The 23,428-nt window shown below is 40.9% G+C and overlaps 1 long non-coding RNA gene across 2 annotated transcripts; it reads right to left on the bottom strand.

Annotated features, from left to right (window-relative positions):
* Nucleotides 1-20,651: 20,651 nt before the first annotated feature.
* LOC129164955 (uncharacterized) lies at nucleotides 20,652-21,914 on the bottom strand. Of its 2 annotated transcripts, none has more exons than XR_008564425.2 (2): nucleotides 21,332-21,914; nucleotides 20,652-21,173 (listed from the first exon to the last, which is right to left on the bottom strand). It is a non-coding gene; the product is annotated as an uncharacterized lncRNA (long non-coding RNA). The 2 variants fall into 2 exon arrangements; XR_008564424.2 differs by having other exon boundaries at nucleotides 20,652-21,147.
* Nucleotides 21,915-23,428: the final 1,514 nt, after the last annotated feature.

Raw genomic sequence — 23,428 nt, 5'->3', positions numbered from 1 at the left:
GGGAGAGTCTCTGCACAGTTCATCCTGTGCCAAGAAACTCAAAGAAGACACGATCCTGTGCGTTCAGTTCCACCTTCTCTGGGGCATTCTGCATTCACCTGACAGTACAGGAAAAAAGTTCCTGTGTAGTATATTTATAAGCATCTGATTCTTCAACTTGCAGCATTAGGACACACTGCGTTTATGACTTTTTGTCTCAAACCTTGAATATAAAACTGATTAAAGTCTCTCCAATATAACTTTTCAAGCCACTTTTATTCTTTTTTCTGAGAGTTGTATTCTTGAGCTACCTTGTAGATTTGTAACAGATTTTCTGTTGTTTTACTGATATATCGATTTAGTCTGACTCTATGTTTCTGTACCAGTTTACCAATATAAGCCAATACCAATATATGTGGTCTCCCCCTTTTAAAAAAGAAAAACAAAATTGTTTTAGGATACAGCATCACATCTTCTATCATTCTTCTACTTTAAATATTATTGGTGCAAAATACTGTTTGACAACTGATTCAATTAAAGCAAGGCCAGTTGTGCCAAACAAACAAAATGTCTCTAAACTAAACCTCGGATCTGTCATGTTTTCACATTTTGAGTGAAATGAGAAGTAGCTGAAGAGTCTGATTTATAATATGAGCATGGTATGTAAACGTTGTGTCATTCAAAGAGTACAAACTGGTTCCGGTCATTTCTGATATTACATTTTTATACCAATGATATCGGGCATTCCTAAATAAAAATAAAATAATCACAAGCACCACTCTTTTGAGCCATCCATCATTCATTTTCTTCCCTTCCCCTTTAACGGGTGTGCAGGTGTCTCCAGCAGTTGTTCGATGAGACGTAAGGTATGCGCTGGACATGTTGCTGGTCCATAACAGGGTCATATGACCACAATCACATATGCATACAAATATGAAGCGTATTAGAATAATGAACAAAATGTGATCAAATGCAGTCCCTTTTATAAAAATAAGCTTGGGACTTTGAAAGAAAAACTATTTCACCCAAATTAAGGATTGTTATCACTGAGTTGATTTGAGCTTATAGTTGAGTTAAGTTTACACATTAACTGCCTTACATTTGTAATTATTTCTTTTGTGATGCTTTTTTTTGTAAACTTAAAAACTGTTCTCAGCAGTGGTTAAGTTAAGTTACCACCCAGACTCTCTTGCTTTGTACAGTATTTCACACCTGAGGATGAAGTATTCCCTTAGATGTTTAAACGGGACAAATACAAACTCACATGTTGCATCCTTTTGTGCTGCCATGTGAGTTTCTGTTGCATCTATAAACACTTCCATCCATCCATTCATTTTCGGCCGCTAATCCAGGGTCGGGTCGTGGGGGCAGTAGCCTAAGCAGGGAGGCCCAGACTTCTCTCTCCCCAGCTACTTGGGCCAGCTCCCCTGGGTGAATCCTAAAGCGTTCCCAGGCCAGCAATGAGACATAGTCCCTCCAGCGTGTCCTGGGTCTTCCTTTAGCTCTTCTCCTGGTTGGACATGCCCGGAAAACCTCACCAGGGAGGCGCCCAGGAGGCATGCTAACTGGATGCCCGAGCCACCTCAACTGGCTCCTCGTGATGTGGAGGAGCAGTGGATCTACTCTGAGCCCCTCCTGGATGACCGAGCTTCTCACCCTATCTCTAAGGTACAGCCCAGACACCCTGCGGGGAAAACTCATTTTGGCCGCCTGTATCCGTGATCTCGTTCTTTCGGTCACTACCCAAAGCTCGGGACCATAGATGAGGGTAGGAACGTAGATCAACTGATAAATCGAGAGCTTTACCTTCCAGCTCAGCTCTCTCTTCATCACAACAGACCGGTACAATGTCTGCAACACTGCAGATGCAGCACCAATCTGCCTATTGATCTCACGCTCAATATTTCCCTTCCTCATTAACAAGACTCAAAGATACTTAAACTCCTCCACTTGGGGCAGGACCTCATCCATGACCTGGAGAATGCATTCTACCCTTTTTGACTCAATACCATGGTCTCAGATTTAGAGAAGCTGATTCTCATCCCTTCAAAGTAAAAAAATAAAAATAAAAATAACATTCATCTATTTAATGTCATTTTAATTAGCTTAAAACAAGCCTAAACTAAAAGTCCCCATTTGTGAGGTCACAAACAAGAACATTAGATTAGAGCCACCTCTCAATTGTAAGAGGGAGCATCTGCTAGAGGAGCAGCAGGTCTACTCTGAGTTTCTCACAGAAATTGGAGCTTCTCGGCTTATAGCAACCTGAGTGGGGTTGGGGTGGGTGTGGCCAGCTCCAGCTTGTTTTCTTAAAGTGGCAGAGCCCTGAAGCGAATCATTCTGGAAGGTACTGAAAGTGTCAAGAATAAAACAACTGAAATAAATGATAAATGACCTGCACTTGTACAGCACCTTTCAGAGCCAGAGGACCCCAATGCACTTTACACTACAGTGTACCATTCATCCATTCACACACTGGTGGAGATGAGCTATGATGTTGCCAAAGCTGCCCTGGAGTTCACTGGCAGAAGCGAGGCTGCCGAGCACAGGCGCCACTGGTTCCTCCGACCACCACCAGCAGGCGAGGTGCGTTAAGTGTCTTGCCCAAGGACACAACAACAGAATTCTCTGTCCGGAGCCAGGATCAAACCTGCAACCTTCCGATTACTTGACAACGCGCTCAACCTCTTGAGCTACTGCTGATAATAATAAGAATAATATGTTAATCGGAGGAGGATTTTATGCAACAAACTTCATACATTTTTTTTGCATCCACCATAGAAATACCATAATATGTCTCCTTTAAGTGGTGAACATCTAAAGATGTCAGCTAGAGGTCAAGATCAAGGTCAGTTTTATTTGTGTAAACAACTGTTGCTGATCAAAGTGCTGTACAACATGAGGAGCAGATTAGACAATAAACATTTAACAAAAACAAAATGACTAGATTCAAATATAAAGTTAAAAACTGGTGGGAATAAATATTTGGGGTAAAAGGCAGTCTCACTTCTTTTGCAAGAATCAAGTAAACCCGCAAGAAAAAGTAGAATGTAGGTTTGATAATTAACCAGAAGAAACAAAACAATCTGGATATGCTGATTCTGCAGGTGATATTTGATCTTTGCTGAAACATGCCTCAAAATGTTTTTTTACTTGGTACACATGAGCATCTTGGTTCACCTTTAAAATTGCATGAGAAGAAATAGGAAATAAGCTCAGCCTGCAAGCATGCAAAGATGCTTTGAGCCATTTATCGTATCAGATAACATAAAAGATTTCACTGTGGTTCAGACTCCTGCAAATGAATGAAAAATCACTGAGATATTGAGGTCAGAGTAAATTTAGCAAATATGTGGGGAAGGCTGAATGGTAAGAACATTGAACGCTACTGTAGGTGTGGGGATGGAAGCAAGCTGCATATTAGAGACAAAGGTGGGAATTAAATTCATTAAATCATTACTAATCATCTCTAATGGATCTCACCTTCAATTTGCGCTTCATAAAATTCTTCCTTCTCCAGAGCTCATCTCAGCTTACAGCACTGAATTTTCACTCCCAGTAAGTCTTTAAGTAAGAATAAATCGTAGCTGTTAAGTTCTTTATCTTCTAATTGAGATAATTCGAAAAGATATCTTTAGCAGGTAAGATGTAATTGTTCATAATTCCTCCCCAGAACGCCCCTTTTTAACCACTTAAATCTGTAAAATGTATCATAGCAACCAAATTTATCTCCCATATCCTGAAGAAACTTGTATCGTGAATGATGTTCTGCTCAGCATTCCTGCTTGTTGCAGCATTCCTACAAGAACAACATAATAAACGAAGCCAAAAAGGACACAAAGCACAATGTTTCATGTATGAGTGAGAAACAACAGTAAGGAGAGCTGCATTTCATTAAATTTTAATTAAGACAAATGATCTGTGAGAGCATACCGTCTCTTAGGTGGCTCTCATCATGTGACAAGCAGCTGGCTGCAACTGCATGAAGACAGAAAGGAAGCAGAGAGAAAACGGCAGCTAATGAACAACAACAAACTCACAGGCTTCTAATTGAGTTGCATATGTGGAGGAAGTAAACTAAAATAGCTAAAACAAAGGTGGTTGTTGTAGTTTGTGTGTTCACGCATCCAACCTGCAGGTATGTTATTAATATTGGGACCACTGAGGTGAGAAAAGATTAGCATTAACGAGATTTCTTCATTTTGTGTTGTTTCTCTTACTCCACAGGTTTTGGACTTAATGGATTAAACTCATTAATAGATGAAAAAACTGAACTATCATGACAGAGCGGCTGAGATTTTCTTTTACCAACTTTTTTTATTTAAAGGAAGAGAAAGCAAATGAGAAAAATAGGAATGGGACAATAAATTTGTATTTTCAACCAACATGAACAGTGTACTGACTCCCATCAGCAGTCTGTATGAGTCTTTAAAGTTGGGGTATATATGGCGTCAGATGGGTGCCAAAACCCCACGGGTCCACATCGCGTGTGCGAACGGGACTCGCGCGTGGAAGTTAGAACCTCTCGAGTGAAAATATACATGGCAAGAGGTCATTTGTACACTGAGAGGGAGCAAACTGTGTCTGTGAACGCACAAGGATGTGCACAAGTGACAAACCTGCGTGCACGCGTTGGCCAACGAGCACGCGGCAGAGGAAAACATGCGCGCGGCAGCCTCACTGCGCGTGTGGTAGCCTTTCTGCACGCTCGGTTTCTGATTCTGCTCGCTCGGCTATTGGGAGTTTTGGCACTCTGGAGGCGTGGCCTGTGGCTGATCTTTTCTGTCCTTTGATTGGTACGTTTTTTCCTCTCCTTACCCTCTACCTCATTGGCCCATTGGTTTCCTCTTGGAGCACAATGGTGGTAGGGGAAGAACAAATTTGATTCAATCTTGAGTAAGTACTGTCATAGCTCAGCTGGTAGAGCTGATGATTTACAATCGGGGGATCTGGGTTTGAATCCAGGCAAGGACAACAGTTAACAAATAAGGTATTTTTTTTATTCCAGTGATATCTTTTACAGTTTTGACCGTTCAACTGTCATTAAATGTCCGAATGTACCCATCTGATGCCATAATGTACCCATCTGATGCCATAGATACATAGTTTAATCATTTTAAAGTAACTTCAAAAAATGCTGAAATGTGACATTCTGACCCTTTTGTATGATATGATGTCTTTGATCATTTATACTTGACCAAAGTCCCTCCCTGACCTCTACAGCAAACAAATCATTTACATCCTAGTTATCCCAGTTCCCAGTTTAGCACCACCAACCTAACTTGAATGCTAACTCAACCTGCATTGAATTAATGTTAATCTGTAGACCTCAAGCTAACTGTGGAAGAAGAGCAAATGGAAGAAAAAAGGATGTATCTTTTGTGTGTTGAAGCTAAGTGATTAACGTTCAACCTTATGACTGGTGAATCCTCCGTCATCTCAGGTGTGAAGTTGAGCATGTGTATTGATGGAGATGTTTTCCTTTTTAGATGTCTACGTCACCTTCTGTGTGCCTTCCACAGAGCACTCACGTGGACGCATCATGGTATTGGGTGTCTCTGTACCCAAGCAGGCAGAAAAGTATAAAAAAACATTTGTGACATCACAAACAGGAAGATTAGAATAGAACCACCTCTCACATGTAGCAGCGGTCCTACTCCGAGCCCCTTGGGTATCTGAGCTCCTCAGCTTATAGCAGCCTGAGTGGGTGATGAGTGGGCGTGGCCAGCTCCAGCTTGTTTTCTTAAACTCATTCTGGAAGGTACTGAAACTCCCTTAATTAGAGAGGGATTTTCTGCAAAGAACTTCATAAACTTGTTTTGTGTCGAACATAACAATAAAAACAAGCAAGACATCAAACAAGCTAAAGATAGTTATAGAAGCTTTTAGTCTCCGTTTTCTCTACATGTTTCAAGAACAAGTTTCAAAGACACCTAATTTAACAACCTCTCTGCAGAGTTCGGGAGGTCAGGTTTTGAATAAAGGGAGTATAATAATAAAGTCATGCTCAATGAGACAAAATATTATGTGTTCCTGCTGTGTGCACACACCAACTCTGAGAACCACATTAGTGGAAAGTCACGTTCATCGAACTTGTGACTAAAAACGTCTAATGTCAGCACTTCCCAGGAGGAAAATTATGTAATTTATTTTCCTGTCAGTCAGACCTGACTGGAGTGCTGTCAGTCACCGTAAGCAAAAGAGCCATGAACATGTTGCTCGGCTTCATGTCATTAGGAACGACAACAACCCATTTTCAAGAGGTACTGCACCCAGCTTGTCAGCAACACATTTTTCTTGCGAAGGTTTTGCTCGCAGCCTTTTTGGACAAAATCCAAGACCTCAGTTTACGGTTCGAGGACACTCGGTCTGAGGATGTAACACGACTCTAGAAAACACAAACTACACCATAATTTCTGCATCTCTGAAAGAAAAGGCCTTTTTTTAATGATCAGTTTTCAAATGGGAAAGACAGTTATGTAATGTATGCAAACGTTGTGCAGAACTGAGGAAGATTGATGGACTTATGAAGCCCTGTGCAGTCCCGGTTACACTGTGGCGAGCTTTGCCCATGGGCAAGTGAGATTATTGGTCGAAGTTCAGCTATAACTTCATTTTCTGTGTGGATGAAATGCACCTTTAGGGCAGAGGCAGCGGGTGGAGGAAAGGAAGGGCTTTATCACAAACTGTGCTTCCTCCTCACACTGAAGCAGGGGCTAAGGCAGAAAAGAAATCCACTGCAGCTACGGAGCCTGACTCCTGACAGAAATTAAATTGTGTCCACGGACTTTTCATAAAGAAACCCTAGATCTGTGTCAAGGGTGCCACAGTCTCAGTTTTATTACCAAGAAAGCAAAAAAATGCCTTTTTGTTTGTACTCTAAATGCTGCAGCAACGTTCAGAGCATGGCTTCAGACGGTAAAAATGTGAAATGAATTGAAGAAATCAGGGTTCTATCAACACCGCTGCATGAAACTCACTTGGGTACCCAAGAACATGAGCATAAACATTCATTATCATTGGAAATTATAATCTACAGCAGTTTGCTTACTTTCCCAGCCTCTGAAGGTGCTCCTCTCTCTGTATCTATTTCATTTTAAATGTACATGTACAGGCTGTTTGTTGAAATCTTGATTTAACACGACACAATGCTCACAAAATTCCCAGCTCACTCTTATTCTCATCTTGATTGAATCTTCAGAGACAGAAACAGTGTTCAAACGAATATCAGATTGACAGATTGATACATGAGGATGCCGGTTGCATTGATAGCAGCAATCTGTATGAAACACAGGCCAGAGCAGTGAAGAGAAATTACTTATTTTTTTGATGCATGGACCCTGCTGGTGAGCCTATAGTTCACAGAAAGTTCAGTTGAGCAGCAGGCTCTGTCATGGTCCTTTCTGAATGGATCCACTCTCCGCTATCTCTCTGGCAGGCCGGCTGTAATGGATGAGGTGCAAGGTTCCAACAAAAAGCACATCTGCATCCGCATGATAAAGTGTTTCACAAAAGAGATGCAGGTTTTCTTTGAACAAGTACCCACCTAGAGTTGCCCACACATGGTCCTCATAAAGAGCCCAGGAGCATAACTAACCAAAGGCTCTCCCTGAAGGAGAAAACTTTCAATTCATACCAAAAGTTGTGCATAAAATTGGCTCCGTTTATTACCACACTGCTGCTCCAATTATGATATTGCACCACAAGTATTTATCGATGTTGTACCCATCAGGATAAACTGTTTTGAGGTCTGTCTGCCTTTTGCTCCATTATTGAGCACATGTCATTGCTCTAGGTAGGCAGTATATTGTAATTGACTTGCTGGCCCTGAGGCAACTGGAGAGGTTAGGCATCTCAGTGGTCATACCTCAGTGCCTCACTGTTGGCAAGGCTGGGCTTGCAACAAATCACCCTTCCACTGACAGCCACGCTCGCCTTTTTCGCTGCTCGCTCCCTGTGAAACTGCAGCAATGGCAACAAAACACTCGAAAGCGAAGGGCAGCACATTTGAATATTGTTCGACATCAATATTTAGCTGAATGTAGACCAGATAAATGCAAACTATGGAAAGACATTTATCCGCTGGGTTTTTAAAGAATAAAAACTACAATTATTTTCAAGGCTGAACTTTGCCTTGTGGATATACAATGTGAGGTCCAGGCAAAAGCCTAAGCTGCAGCTGTATATGTATGCATATGAGGTGCTGATTTTAATAATTAAATATAAACTACACCATTTAGCAATATTTTGCATTTTAGGAGGTACATTTAGTCACGTTTTGTAAAAAGATAGCATGCTGTATATTTGTTTTAATAAATGCAGTGTTCTGGATAAATGTTTACTTAATACAAATAAAATATTTTTAAAGTAAAATGTAGAATATAATCTAAAAATGTAAAGTAAAACAACTTGTAAGCATCTGGATACAATTAAAATGTCAAAAATACTTCTAAATGTTAAAATCTAACAATAAAATTGGTGTTTTTTGACTAAATAATGAGTTAATATTCTGACTGCTTTCAAATGGATGTTGCCTGAAAAAAAAAAGACGGATAACTTATAAGCATTCCTTTGATGACAGGATTTTATTTTTAGGCTAATATCCAGTATAAGAACTTCTGGGTAATTTTACTAGACCTTTGCAGTATGCTTGTGTCTCCATTTTATCAGGCGGTCCAAAACGACCACTTTCTCTGCCATTTTTGATACCAACAGAGGGTCTGAACTGGAATAGATAACTGGTGCCTGGTTGTAAGGACTGGAACATTCTTGCTTATAGCTACGCGTAAGCGTGTTTATTTTAGCTGCCTCGCATAACTTGCGTTTGTTTGAAGTGTTGTTTTTGTGCATCCTCTAAAATTAACGCAGAGTTTGCAAGATGTAAAATGGGATGAACCAGTAGGGGGAGTTGACAAAGCAAGTGAAACATACTCGCCATTGTCACGCCGTCTCTGGTTTGGAGGGCCTACATACTATCTACGATACCGCTGCTGTCCATTTGTCTGTTGTGCTATTGTTGCCATGTTTGTTTTGGTTGAACCCTGCAAATCCAATACTCTATCTGGGGTTAGGGTTAGCACAGCAGAAAGTATGTGAACAATACACAGCCTTCTGCCTGTGTCACAAAAGGCTACAAAGCAAGTATGTTCCTAGTCTAACTCAGTGGGAAATGAGATCAGCAGACGTCGCCAAACAACTGGAATTTGTAACTGGAAGAGTTGCTGGGGAAGCAGAATGACGCCATGAATGCCACTGTTTTGTGGTCTCCGACAAATGGTGCTTCTTCAGGTCACACAGCTGCTCTCCTCGTCTCCCTGATTGGATTTGATCACAGGTGTCGAACTCCGGTCCTCGAAGGCCACTATCCCACATGTTCTAGTATTTTCACTGTTTGAACACACCTGATTTCAATCAGCAGGTGATTGGCAGGCTTCTGGAGAGCTTGATGAGCTGCTGCACAGGTGAATCATCTGTGTTGGAACAGGGAAACAACAAAAGATGCAGGAAACCAGCCCTCAAGGACTGGAGTTTGACATCCCTGGATTAGATGATGGCGAACTTTGACAGCATGAAACTTTTTTTTAATGTTGTGAATGTTTGTGGATGCCTTTTGATGCTGCTCAATTCACTGCTGAAATGTTTGCAGCATGCTAACACCTTAGAAAAGTCCTGAAAGAGGACCAACCCATCTCTGTCTCCTTGCCCTCTACCCAAGGTTTTAGGATTTGACTTATTTAGATTTGATGTTATTCCTTTAGATTTGATTGTACTTATTTGAATCTAAATGTTACGCCTTTATTATTTCATTTGATTTTAATAATTCAGGTTTAACTTGATCATTAGAAAGGAAGCATAAGAACAATCTAGCCAATAACTTTCCAATGTGTTACTTTACGGCTGGAGCCTCATTCAATGCAGCCACAGATCAAATTGAAATGGTCGCAGAATAAATGTGATATTAATCATTATTTACCAAGTACACATGGACAGATAAACACTGACAACACAAGATTACATTTGCATCGAGTATTCAGATTACTCCTGGTGGTCAGAGTGCATCCCAAAATGTTCTGATTTGATTTTATTCCATCTATCATCATTCATTTTGCCGAACACAATGCCATTGGTTCCCAGAAGAATTATAGGGCTGCACTGCAGAAGACAAACAATTTACTGGCACTTTGCCTCACTGAACAGCACTGTCAGCCTGCCAGGAGCCATCCATTTTAAACAATACAAGCTTTAGTCACTAAGCTGCACATTTCTTCAACACAATAACTCACACTATTCATGGAACTATTCAGAATATGCCAACTACTTAAAATAATCAACATTTTTGTGTTTTTTTTTTTCTATTACCACTGGAAGCGTTTACTCCAATCACACTGGCGTCTAATTCCATTTTACGCTTGATGAGTAAAGATGAACAAATATTTCACAGGTCAAACTAGCAGATGGGTTGCGTTGGAAAAACGCCACCACCGTCTGCACCTTTAAGCTACTTCAGCTTTAAACAGCAGAAACAGATTCTTCCTGGCAGGCATTTCTGCATTAACTGCCTCTCCTAGCAGAGTGCAAATTAAGTGGGGAGCTGGTGCAGTGTGCCGAAGCAGGAATGTGGGCCTGAGGCGGAGCAGCGGGATGCTCCAGGGGAACCGGAGACCACGTCATGCTGCAGCAGGGCCAGAAAGCTCAGTGTCTGACAGCCCCGTGCCCTCGGTGGACACACCGGGACCACTGCCACCGTATTCTCAGGACATTTACATTATTCAAAGATAAATGCATTGTCAATTTTGTGTCTCCCACAGTAGATATGTATGCCACTTCACTCCTCCCGCAGCCAAAGGTGGGCTCACCTCCGCCCGCTGGAAGACACGCTACAAATGAAATCAAATGTCTCTCTGGATGGTGCAGAATTACTTAACCCTGCAGGCTGTCGGAGTGCTCTCTGGATCGTGATGCAGAGGCCTGGAAAGAAGAACAATAGAAGATGAAAAAGTACCTTTTCAATATTTACAATAGAAAATTGTTTATAGGAAACTGAGATAGTCAGACAGCTTTTTATTTGTGGCTTTGAATGGTTTTGCTCAATTTTATCATGATATATTGTTTAAAATTCCCAATATGCCCCCCCCCCCCCCCCCCCCACACACACACACACACTTTTTCCAAGGTCAAGTTTTGACAATAATACACTATATTAAATTGACACTGGTTGAGCTCTAGGACCAAGCAGAAAACAACCGTTTGTGTTGAAGCCTGTTTCCCATTAGAGCATACTGTAAAGATGCCCCCCCCCCCCCCCCCCCCCACACACACACACACACACACACTTCTAAAGTGAAAATTACGTCCATGTTGGCTAATAATCCAACATGCTTTTTGGGCTGTGGGAAGAAAGGAGTACCTGAAGAATCAGGGGTGTGTCCAGGGAGTGGTCTGGGGTAGCAAATGCCACCCTTGGAATCTGATTGGCGTCCCCAGGTGCCACCACACTGAATTCCCTTTAAATAGGCTTTTCATTGTCCACAAAAGACTTGAGGTAACAACATAATAAATGCATAACCATTGGTGCCACCCATGCACAAAGTAGTGCCTCACCTGGGCCACCCCATTTGAAAAGATCTGGACACGCCACTGTGAAGAATATCTACTCATGCATGGGTAGAACATGCTAACTTCAAATAGAGTAATAGAGAAAATATGGTTTCCAACAGCAACCTTCTCTATACAAAGCCACAGTGCTGCCAACTGCACCACTGTGTTGTTCATGAAGCTAACTCATGCTGGTGGTGGTCAGAGGGAATGGTGGCATCTGTACAGCAGCCTCGATTCTATCAGTGCAGCTGTGGCAACATTGTAGCTCGTCAATACCAGTTTGTGAATGGGTGAATGGCCCAGTACACACAGGTCTTCTACAAAGGAAAATATTTTTCTATGGTTTGGCCGATCATCCACATGAAAGTGAAAATTCATGCCGCCAAAAACAATTCTTTCAAAAACTATGACCCAGGTGGAGATTTGCAAATTATCCATTGCTGCTTGTGGAAGTAAATAACTGGGGTTTTAGGCTTTGCAACGGCATCGCCCAAGACCAATATTCACTGAACTCACTATAGGGTTGGGCATCGAGAATTGAGCATCCATTGGAACCGGTTCAAACTGTTCATTTTTCCCGGAATCGCTCAACGTTTTTTATTTCTATTCCAAGTTTCGATTCCTAGCATGCCGACGGAAGAGGAATCCACGGCCGATCTCCATGAAAAATAAACGTGATCTGCAAATTGTAATTGCTTTTCAGAGCTGATCACACCAGCTGTCTGTCTGCAGCACCGAGTCCTCCCTCCCCACACCTGGTGCAAACGCGTCTGCCGAACTTTTACTCCGTAATGTAAACTTTAACTCCTGCAGCGTAGAGTAAACTTGTTAAAATACGTCAACACGGTGGATTTAATAGAAGCTTTAAATAACAAACTCTGGATGGTGTGAGGTGAGTTTGTCTCACTGCAGAAATAAAAACACACACGGAGCGTCAGCAGTCAGACACGTGAGCGTCAGAAGGCTGAACAATAACCTGTAGAATAATTAAAGTCTTCATGCTAGAGCAGCTTTCTCTGTGGTGGACCACACCAACTTCTGCCAGTAAATAATTAGAATAATAATAAATAGCATTTTAATTTCCTTTCTGAACTATTTCTGTTGAGTTTTAATGTTTAAAATCTGTTAGACTGTTACTGACAGCAGCTACATTTAAGTTTCTGTTCTGACTGAACACTGCTGCAGCATGGAGGTGTGGTTCTCAGTCATCCTGGACATGATCATCCTGAGAGTTTTAGCTGAAAACAGCTGGATGTTTCTGGATATGTTGGAGACATTTAGCCTCTCATCCCAGAGGCTTCTTCCAGACTTTGGTTGTGGTCAGAAACAAACACACTGGTTGTGCTGTAAGTCGTCTTCTTTTTTTCTCCAAAACATGTTTTTGTCTAAATGAAGGTGATGTTATTGTTCATAGAATTAAAATTCATGTTGAAGTTAAGATTATTTCATCAAGCAGGGCCTGTGGTTAGCTGGCTCATGTAAAGCATGCCATGCCTTCAAAGAATCGGAATAAGGAATTGATAGGAACCGGAAACGAAACGAGGAATTGGGATCGGAATCGTTCAAAATCAAGCGATGCCCAACCCTACATATGTGTGTTGTATTTAATTCAATTCAATTCAAGTTTATTTATATAGCGCCAAATCACGACAAGAGTCGTCTCAAGGCACTTCACATAATAAACATTCCAATTCACAGGTCATTAAGCCAATCAGAAATAATGTTTCCTACATAAGGAACCCACCAAATTGCATCAAGTCACTGACTAGTGTCAGTGACTATACAGCAATCCTCATACTAAGCAAGCATGCAGCGACAGTGGAGAGGAAAACTCCCTTTTAACAGGAAGAAACCTCCAGAGAATCCTGGCTCAGTATAAGCAGCCATCCTCCACGGCTCACTGGGGATCGAGAAGACAGAGCAGGCAGACACACACACACACACACACACACACACACACACACACACACACACACACACACACACACACACACACACACACACACACACACACACACACACACACACACACACACACACACACACACACACACACAAGTAATGTGTCTATAGTTATATTGTGATGTCTTAGTAAATATTGTATTTGGTGAAAGATAAACTTTATTGTATTTATCCTAGTGGATCTATAATTAAACGGATAAACTAGTATTAGCACATCAAAAGTCAATGAAAACAAAAAGTTATTATCAGGAGAGAGAGAATGTATTAAGCCCTTTTCAGACAGACATTCTGGAACATTTGCGGACAATTCAATCCGGGTTTTAACCGGAACTGTGTTTTCAGACACACCACTTTTGTACCGGAACTTGTCCTTTCGGCTGCGTTCACACAGCAGGGAAAAGTTCCAGATGTCTGACGGTGGCGGGGGGTGGTGGGGGGAGAGAGAATCGGACTCATGTTAAGAAGAAGAAGAAGAAGAAAATATAATTTTTATAGCGCCTCTCAAGATAAAAATCACGAGGCGCTTAAGCATAATTCTGCGCACACGAAGACGCATAAGAGACCTGGATGATGAAGCTCAATGGTTAAAGGAATCACTGAAGCGGTGTGAAGCGCTCCGTCGCGCGTCTAGACGGTACCGTAGGAGGTGAGCTGCCGTGGTTCGCCGCATGCTACAGCAGCGGGCTATCTAGGTGCGCACAGCGTCCCCCGGTCCCCTCCTCCTCCCCCTTGTCCGGAACTTTGCCTCACCAGTCTGAAGCAGCCACCCTGTCCGTAACAAGTCCGGACCTGTTACTAGGGGCTTCGTCCGGATAAATTCCGGAACACGTTATCCGGATGTTTGTATTCAGACAGAAAGGTCTTACGGACAGATTCCGGAACATTTCCGTTTTTCATGGCCTGTCTGAAGGGGGCTCTATTAGTGGTTAGCAGCAGTGTGCTAGTCGATGGCCCCCTCCATGAGGCCACCACAGCTGAGCAGAACGTCATTGTAGCTTCTTCTGGGGAGAAAAACACTTACAGAGAAAATAAAGTTAACAGCTGAAATTGCACAAAATAGTACAGTTAAAGAGCAGACTGTAGAAGAAAGCAGTAGAGTGTGAAAAGTGGTCAGTGTGTCCTCCAGCAGTCTAAGCCTATAGCAGCATAACTACAGAGTTAACTCTGGATAACCTATCCTATTGAGATGTAGGCATGTTGGAGGCAGGGCAAGGGAGAGCCGTCTTTACCAACTGTACACTCCACCTCCCTGTAATCCCCAACTTGTCCAGATTTAGGCTAACATCAGATTTTAACTATAAGCTCTATCAAATAAAAATGTTTTAAGCCTATTCTTAAAAGTAGACAAAGTGTCTGCCTCACGGACTAAAGCTGGGAGCTGGTTCCACAGGAGAGGAGCCTGATAACTAAAAGATCTGCCTCCCATCCTAAGTTTAGATATTCTTGGAACCACCAGTAGACCTGCAGTCTGAGAGTGAAGTGCTCGGTTAGGAACGTATGGAACAATCAGATTACTGATGTATGATGGACCTTGATTATTAAGAGCTTTATATGTGAGAAGAAGGATCTTAAAATCTATTCTGAATTTAACAGGTAGCCAATGTAGGGAAGCTAAAACAGGAGAGATATGATCTCTCTTTTTAATTCTCATCAGAACTCTAGCTGCAGCATTTTGGACAAGCTGAAGACTTTTAACTACATTCTGTGGACTTCCTGAGAGTAATGAATTACAGTAATCCAGTCTTGATGTAATAAATGCATGAACTAGTTTTTCAGCATCACTCCTGGAAAGGATGCTTCTAATCTTAGCAATATTCCGAAGGTGGAAAAAGGAAATCCGACAAACTTGTGAAACCTGGGATTTGAATGACATGTCCTGGTCAAAGATAACACCAAGGTTCCTTGCTTTGTTCTCGGAGATTAATGTAATGCCATTAAGGTCAGGCGATTGGCTAAGCAATTTCCTTTTCTGGATTTCTGGTCCAAAGATGAGAACTTCCGTCTTGTCTTGATTTAAAAGCAAGAAGTTAAGAGTCATCCAATTTTTTATGTCCTCAAGACAAGCCTGTAATCTACCCAACCGATTACGTTTATCAGGGCTAATGGATAAATATAGCTGAGTATCGTCAGCATAACAGTGGAAGTTTATCCCATGCTGTCTAATGATTTTACCAATTGGGAGCATATATAGTAAAAAGAATTGGCCCAAGCACTGAACCCTGTGGTACTCCGCAAGTAACCCTGGAGTATGAAGAAGATTTGTCATGTACATTTACAAAATGAAATCTGTCAGACAGGTAGGATTTAAACCAGCCTAACGCTGTTCCTTTGATCCCTACAACATGTTCAAGTCTTTCTAAAAGAACATTGTGATCAACTGTGTCAAAGGCAGCACTGAGATCTAACAAGACTAGAACAGACACAAGATTCTTATCTGAGGCCATGAGAATATCATTTGTAACTCTCACTAATGCAGTTTCAGTGCACATCACGTAACATTTTACTTTCTTTGACACTGAATGTGCTACTAGTTTACCCGTTTAATTATAGATTCACTAGGATAAATAAAATAAAGTTGATCTCTCACCAAATAGAATATTTACCAAGAAACCACAATGTAACCAAACACTACTTGGTATTTTTGGTGTGTATGTGTGTGGATGGGCTGGTGTTGGTTGTGTGTGTGTGTGTGTGTGTGTGTGTGTGTGTGTGTGTGTGTGTGTGTGTGTGTGTGTGTGTGTGTGTGTGTGTGTGTGTGTGTGTGTGTGTGTGTGTGTGTGTGTGTGTGTGTGTGTGTGTGTGCGCTCTGTCTTCTCCATCCCCAGTGAGTCGTGGAGGATGGCTGCTTATACTGAGCCAGGATCCTCTGGAGGTTTCTTCCTGTTAAAAGAGTTTTCCTCTCCACTGTCGCTGCATGCTTGCTTAGTATGAGGATTGCTGTAAAGTCACTGACACTAGTCAGTGACTTTACAGCAATTAGCTGGGTTCCTTATATAGGAAACTTTTTTCTGATTGGCTTAATGAACTGCCCTGTATTGGAATATTTACTATGTGAAGTGCCTTGAGATGACTCGTCGTGATTTGGCGCTATATAAATAAACTTGAATTGAATTGGATTTACAGAAACAACATGGATGCCCTCAAAGCTGTAGTGGTATTTTCAATTGTCCAAGCACTTTTTGTTTGCTTGTTTCTACAAGTTCATATGAGTCAGCACAATTGAGCTTGGCGCCATGTTTAATGCTTTGCAGAAATGTTGCCATGAGTCAGAAAGTTTTTCTGGTGAGATAGGATTTGTGGAACTACTATCGTCTACAGGCTTGGCATGGGTTAAACAACTCATTTGCGGTTGGGTGTGGACGCAAGTTTTTTTCTTATTGGGCGGAAATGATTGTAGGGAGACATCTTATTGTTCAAAATGCCTATTTACTCAATTCTTATTCACTAAACAGTCAGAGAGGTCTCCAACCATGGTCCGTAGAGCCCAAAGTCCTGCATGTTTATGTATTCCTGCATCAACACACATGATTTTGATTATATAATTGTCTGTAACAGAAATTTCTGTGGAAGGGATAGCAGGAAAAAATGTAAAACGTGCAGGATTGTGGGATCTGATAACTAATCCTGCTGCACTTGCATCAATTGGTCCTATTTTACTCATGTTGTCTGTAATAATTTAGCTGTTTCATGTTTACTTTAACTGGGTAAAGAACTGTGTTCACAAACATCCTTCCACTTAGTAGCTGTTTCCAGTTCTCATATGAGCTTTTATTTATTCTCAGACTTAGAGCTAAATAACACAGTTAGGTCTACAGTCTTGTGTTTTTCTCCCTTCTGGACATTTAGAGACAACCACTGACTGTACTGTATATATAATGGATGGACCCTTTGTGTAGGCAGGTTTCTGAAGAGCTGAACTGAAGCCCACGGGCCATTCCCACCGTCGCCATCTTGACCGTGTCATGCGTCTCGTCACTCAGAAAATACAAAAATAGAGCTGAGGGTGGGGCTGGGAGGGTGGGGGCAGATGATTAACACCTAACTCTGAGCCGGTGTAGCTACATGCTAACTGAGCTAACCTGGAGCTAACCAAAACTAACGGAAGTTGGCGAGCACTTTTAGCCATGGTTGAGTGACTATGCAAACATCAGGCTTTTGGGCTGTAACACTTCTCAAGTGAGGAGGATGAGGCCTTCCCTAGAAGGGGGGTGATCTGCTTGAAGCTTTAATAACATCTAAAAGGATAAGTTACAAAAACATTCACCCCTTTCAGAGTTGTCACGATGGTAAACTTGACCTATTAAACCTAAATGTTTTTGCAGCAGGCTGTAAACATGTTTTTTTTTTTACATGGGAGTCAAAGGGAACTTGCTCCTTTCTGGAGCCAGCCCCTAGTGGATGAGGGGGGAACTGCAATTTTTGTCACTTCCACAATGGTTTCACTTTTGGCATCTTTTCAGGTAACGTCTGCAAAACTTGTTTGATTTCTATTAATTTGTTCACACATTCTGAATAGTCTAGTTTTCCAGAGCATCCTGTAATTACCATTTGTGAATAACTTTCCTAAATATCTGGCAAAAAGAGAATATCCAGACCCAAAATAAGACAAGCTGCATGGGGCGAAAGCTGAAACTTTCTTGAATGAGGTGTTTAACTGGAATCCTGAAACTTATGAACATAGTTATTCATTCAACAATCCATCTCGTATATCTGAGAGTCACAGACTATTTTACTGAAATAATGTGTCTGGGATTACAAATGGAAACCACACAGGATCATTCTTTATCCGGCAGACAGATTAAATTCCAAACCCTGTTACTGTAATAGGCACACTTGTAGCTCCCCATGAATTAGAGCTTTAATTATATTAGGTACTATTTTAAACAAAATAACACATTTCTTATGATCCATAGGTGTAATTTATAGCAAAGCCAGGTTCATTTTCTTGGGCAATCAATTTGGTGGTGTAGCAGAAGACTAATATAATTATGTAAAGCGCTGAGAGCTGAGTATCACAGTCAGCACAGAAGGTTTTTTTTAAGATAAATGAAGATGCAATTTATTCACTCATAATTTCATACGGAATATGCCATGGAGCAAATCCATACGAGCCTCAAAAAAGAGCCGTAGCTCTAATACTTTTTGATATAGACTAGCAGTCAGGCTTTGGGTATAATGTATGAATTACCTCAGGTTTCCTCACATCACTGAGTTATCTTTCAAACAAGGAAGGAGGAGAAGAAGAGCCTTTTGGCCAAGCCCTCTAAATCATCCCCACAGGAGTGAGTCATTCATTACACTTACAATTATATCAATATCACTAACACGTAAGAGCGGCGATAAATCCTCACACACCACTTTCTGTGACAGAGTGTGTGATCCACGTAGAGAGATTCCTCAGCTGCTGTTATTCTTAACAGAGTGGCTGCAGATTTCAGTTAACGGGCTGCATGAATCAACACAATGCAACATCTGGAGAAGTTCAAGCTAGTAGAACAGAATCCACATTTTACTACTAACAGAAATATATACATACCTTATATATACATACATATATATATATATATATATATATATATATATATATATATATATTCATTTATGTATTTATGTATGTTACGCCCATATTGAAAACATTCCATAGCGCTGTGATTATGTCTGTTTGGTCTGCCGTAGAGGCATAAATGTCAAGAGAAGGTGGTGACAGAGATGTTTTTATGATTTCAGAAATTTTTGATTCAGGATTCTGCAAAGTTAAAGCAGCTCTGACTTAGTTTAAGGAAAGCAATCTGCTGGAGCTGCTTCAAACAGGATACTGCAAGAAAAGGTGCAAAAGAAAGTCCCAAAAATAATGACAACATGCATAACTGATTATGATTAGAGGTGATCAAAAGATAAAACAGTCAAAGTGGCAAAGTAAAGGTGAAGAAACACAAATAAATGACAAAACTGCCACAATAAGACCATGTCAGCATAGATGTTTAACATATTGGTGTGTGTTTGGCTGGTTTAGCTGTTGGGATGCTGGTCAAGTTGCTGGACTGGCATAACACAAGATATGTTGGTAACCAATTGCTGGACAATGCTGGTGATTGCATCAAGGTAGAGGGGAAAACATGAAAACAAACAAAAAAGGTATTAAACAAGCGCACAGAGAAACACATAACCAGGATAAGACTAAATTACCTCCATGGGATGTAATATATTAAGAGGTGCTAAAATGTTGCACAAAAGGACATATTTATTATAAAAAGTGCAAAAACAAACAATAGAGTTCATGTTTCTAGTAAAAAGTTAACTTTTTTCACAGCCAACAACCATCAGCAGATAATGATTTAAGGAATACTAATTATTAAACAGAAACAAAACATGACATACACCCAAAAAATAATAAAGCAAAAACATTTAAACCCTTTTGGTTCACCCAGCTGCGCAGACACCACAGATTGTTTCTGATTGCTTTGTGTTTTCTCAGAGCTTCAATGGGATTTTGTCCTAATCTGACCATATGTTGAATTTTATATTGGCTGAAAGACAGCTGTGGATCCCCCCACCCCACCATCACTATCACACACACACACACACACACACACACACACACACACACACACACCTCCCAACCAAATGCTCTGATATAAGCATCCTGCAGCAGTTGTTTAGTCAAAGGGAGGAGTTCAGTGACTCTCCAAACAGCACAGATGCCCTCCCCGTTGACAAAGTGTCTGTCTCCTCTGTCCGTACACACACACACACACACACACACACACACACACACACACACACACACACACGCTGTATGCTTAATGACAACAAAGACCACTGATTGACGGACTCACAACAGTGATGTCCTCTGACATTCACGTCCACTGTCACTGTTTACAGATGATCAGCTTTTCTCTCTCTCTCTCTCTCTCTCTCTCTCTCTCTCTCTCTCTCTCTCTCTCTCTCTCTCTCTCTCTCACACACACACACACACACACACACACACACACACACACACACACACACACACACACACACACACACACACACACACACACACACAAACAAATAAGTTAGACTATTTTAATTTTTGTTTTCCATTTGGAGCAACTAAAATCAAACAGACATGCTTTATTGGTGAGTATTTGTTGGTATTTTAATCCAGGAAATAAATATCTGCACACGCTGATAGTAAGGTTTTATTATATAAATCTGTTTTTGGTGCTTTTAAACAAAAATCAAAAATATTGCATTTCAGTTGTTTCATCCAAAATAGAAATTTGTTGAAGAAAAAACAACAACTTCATTCAACCATCATTAAAAAACAGCAAATTTCTGAGATAAATCCTAAACAAACAGTTTCATTTCAAATCTGCCAACAAAAATCAACAAAACAATTAAACAAAAAAATTTGTCAAATCTGAACTATTTAAAGGTTGTTGAACAGAAACATAAGCAAACCGTTATTTTCCTATAAAATTCATTTTGTGGATATTTATCCATAAAACAATACATTTTGTTATCTTGAGATTATTTATTTGCTCTGATCACATTTGTTTTCAGGCTGAAAGTCCAGTTTCCAGGTCCCTCCTGTTTACTGTGGTGGATCTCATTCCTGGTCTGGAGCTTCAAACAAAGCAGAACAGGACGCGCTTGTAACATAAAGAACAATCAAAAAAATATCAGAAAAATCGGCTTTTTGACACAAATCTTGTGACTGTTTTTCTTTATCACCATTGGTTCATTTAAAAATAACCACCAAGCACAAAAACAACAGGAAGGTTTTTAAACTGTGGGATTGAACGCTCACATGTTCAGTGGAGTCATCGCGATAAGTTCCTCCAGCAGCGATGATTTCAGCTGATTGACGACTTTTCCTCCGATTGTGCGCCCTGGATGGATTCCTCCTCCTGCTGATTTTTTATTTTGTGTAAAATACTCTAAATGAGAAGCGTGCTTATCTCCCAGCGCTCTTTGAGTCAGTTCCTCCGGTCCTCCTTCCTTTATTTTAACAAGATAAAACAAAAACATTGAGACAAATCTTGTTTCCGTTGCAGGATGTCTCACGATGAGACTAGTTTAAAGGCCGATTGCAGCTCTTGTTCTCATTAATAGTTGGTGTACAATTCTTCTCCATATGTAAATATTAGCCTCCGCGAAGGGGGCGTGGTCTGTCCGGCTTGTGTCCAATCACAAACCGAGCTCCACTCTGCTCCACAAAAGCTCTCCTTTGTTGATTTATTGGGATCAGTTTGCTTTTATAAATCAGAAACGCATCAGCTGAAACACACGTTCGAGGCTACCCCCGTGATTAAACTTTTATTTTTTAAAGCTCCATAAAGGAAGCGTGATGCTGCCTTTCTTTCTGCATGACAGATTGTTGGATTTGATCTCAGTTACACCCTTGTCTGCTCAGCACAGTCAGGGGTGTAACAAAAATGAAAAAGACTCCAGTTTGCTCCTTTAGAGCTGTTACTTCCTCGTTGGGCTCTTAATTTATCTGCAAGCTGCAGCATTAGTTTGGCCCTTAGGTTTAATTACAGAAAAAATACATTTCCACCTTTTTTTTCAACCAATTTTTCAGTTGACTAAGCTAGACTGTTTGACACATTCAGTTTGATTGTTTTCCCCTCTTTGTTTCGTTTTTTTTTTAAATATTCAGTGAATAGAGGGATGGAAATAAAAAAGAAACGGGTTTAAAATGGCCGCCATGCATCCTGGGATGATTTGCAGGTTTTCCCAGCAGCTCAGACAATCCAAGATTGCTCTTATTTTGAAATATTAGATAACAATAAGAGTTTTTAAGTGACAGCTCTAGCTTGTAGATGTGGATGAAAGTTCCTAAAGACATCTGATCTGTGCATTTAGATTTAAAGCTACTGATTTAATTACCCGTCTTTGAAACCCTCCTCCCTCCAAGCAGAAAACCAACTATCATATTAGAAAATGTGAAAACATTATCTCTTTTTTTAATCAATTCTCCTCCACCTCTATTCCAGATTGGCCAGTGCTCGGTTAGAAATGCGTTTCCTGGATTTGGAATGCAAATGCTTTGTTCGGGAGGCGGAGGGAATCGGCGAGGAGCCTGAAAGCGACGAGTTTTTGATTAATGAGCTTTGAAATGGCTCTCCAGGAGCAATAAAGGATCCCCCCCCCCCCCCATTCTTCTTTCTCTTTCTTTCACACACATAAGCGTTGCGTCTCTTCCAGTGCAACACACACAGCGAGGCAGAGTATTTTCATCCTTTTGATTTTATTGGCACCCAATCTGCTGCATCTTTTATTTTGAAAAGCCGCCTCGCTAATCAATTAGAACGTCAGTGATTATAGACTCTGGTCTTTACAGGAAAAGACTGAGCTGATTTTATTTTCCCATGTGCACCAGAAGAGGTAATCATGTGGCCGAGATTAAAATATGATAAGTGACATGGAGGATGCAATAAGCCTACAGACTCACTTCCTCTCTCTCTCTCTCTCTCTCTCTCTCTCTCTCTCTCTCTCTCTCTCTCTCTCTCTCTCTCTCTCTCTCTCTCTCTCTCTCTCTCTCTCTCTCTCTCTCTCTTCTCTCTCTCTCTCTCTCTTTCTCTCTCTCTCTCTCTCTCTCTCTCTCTCTCTCACACACACACACACACACACACACACACACACGCACACCAATAAAACATCAATAATCCCGAGAGGCTTTTATTCCGCTAAAATGCACTTTGCATTGGAAGCATAGAGCCATCTGATGAGTTTTAGATATCCTGGTGTCTAATTATTGATCTTCTCTGCCTGTTTGGACTCTACAGTAAAGCTGGGAGTCAATAATCCTCCTCGGCAGTATGCAAACTGATGCTGCAGGGAAATCCTGCAGGGTTTGTGCAAAACAAACAAAACAAAACAAAAAAAACACAAATAAGATGCA

The sequence above is a fragment of the Nothobranchius furzeri genome, chromosome 14 (genome assembly GCF_043380555.1).
Source record: "Nothobranchius furzeri strain GRZ-AD chromosome 14, NfurGRZ-RIMD1, whole genome shotgun sequence".
Classification (NCBI taxonomy): Eukaryota; Metazoa; Chordata; class Actinopteri; order Cyprinodontiformes; family Nothobranchiidae; genus Nothobranchius; species Nothobranchius furzeri.
The sequence above is the reverse complement of the archived record's forward strand: the minus strand, read 5'-3'. Positions and strand labels throughout refer to the sequence as shown.